Source organism: Chrysochloris asiatica, unplaced genomic scaffold (genome assembly GCF_000296735.1).
Source record: "Chrysochloris asiatica unplaced genomic scaffold, ChrAsi1.0 scaffold00048, whole genome shotgun sequence".
Taxonomy (NCBI): Eukaryota; Metazoa; Chordata; class Mammalia; order Afrosoricida; family Chrysochloridae; genus Chrysochloris; species Chrysochloris asiatica.
In genome coordinates, this window is record NW_006408566.1 from 5,391,388 (window position 1) to 5,392,921 (window position 1,534).

Below are 1,534 nucleotides of genomic sequence, written 5' to 3' on the forward strand. Positions count from 1 at the left end.
AGAGCAAGAGATCCCCTAGACCCAGACCAGAGCAAGGCTCGTTCATAGCTTCATCACAAGTATAGCACGTCTGGATGACACATCTGTTGAATTTTTCCAGAGTTGAAAAAGTACCTGGAGAGTCTAACACCGATGAAACTTAAAGCATTTATCAGTCAAGGAACTCTGACTTGATGTTAAAGTATGTTAAAGTCTGCAGGGGAAGGGCAGGCAGTGACATTCAGAAACAGTAGAGCATCCCCTCCTGAGCTCAAGGGTGTAAAGTATAGGGAGGGGTTGATTCTCAAATCCCGGCTGTGAAAGGAATTTCTCAAGCCTTAGTCATCTGTCAGTCACAGCCCGGAAGACTTTGCTTGTGTTTTATAAGACTAATCATAGCTCCTTGATAGGATTAAAAAACAAATTTCAGAAAGAGAATAAACAGAATCCTCCTTAGAGAAAATAAAGCTCCCATCTACACTTTTCCTAATCAGTGGTGAATTTGAGTATTTTACAGGATAGGTTAGTTTCTCTATAAGAGTATATATGATGTATTTTTTTATGGAGCACTGAGTGTCATAACAGTAAACATTTAAGTAGCTGAAAGATTGGCAGTTCAAACCCACATGGAGGTGCCTCAGAAGGCAGAACTTCCTATCGACTTCTGGAAGATCACAGCCTTGAAAACCCGATGTTATTGTTGTTAAGTGCCATTGAGTCAGTTAAGAACCACAGTGACCCTGTATAGGGTTTCTGAGGAGCGGCTGGTGAGCTTGAACCACCGACCTTGTGGTTCAAACCAGCCTTGCAGTCCCGAACACTAACTCACAGCATCACACCAGGACTCTGAAAAACCTTATAAAGAAGTTCTAATCTGCACATTTGGGGTCTCCATGAGTCAGAATCCATTTGACAAGCGATTAACAATAACACATGTGTATCTTATCTACTATTAGCGAGGGGGGAGCCAGCGACTCTGTATGATAAGCACTGGACTATGAGCCACAAGACTGGCAATTTGAGCTCACCAGCTGCTCCGTGTGAGAAAGATGAGGCTTTCTGCTCCCACAAAAGATTTAAAACCTCAGAAACCCTTTATAGGGTCTCTATGAGTTGGAACCGATTCCAGATTCCATGGCACTTAACAATAATTAGAGAGAGCAACTGATTATTAGCCCTGTAGAACGCTTGAGGGATTGATAATGTTAAGTACACACATTGAGCTTAATTTAACAATTATTTGGAGTCACTGGGTGGCTCCAACTGTTAAGCTCTTAATCTAAAGGTTGGCAGTTCAAACCCACCCAGAGGCACCTTTGGAGAATGATCTGTCTCGCTGCTTCTGAAAGTTCATAGCTTTGAGAATCCTGTGAAGCACAATTCTACTCTGTACTCATGGGATCACAATGGTTAAGAATTGACTTCAAGGTAACTAATTTTGGTGGACCATGTGCCAGACACTAAGGAGATTCTGAAAGCCTGGTTCCTGCTTTCAAGGACCTCACTATCTGGTAGAGAAAATGCAAGTGTACAAAGAGTTAAAGTGCAAAGGTAA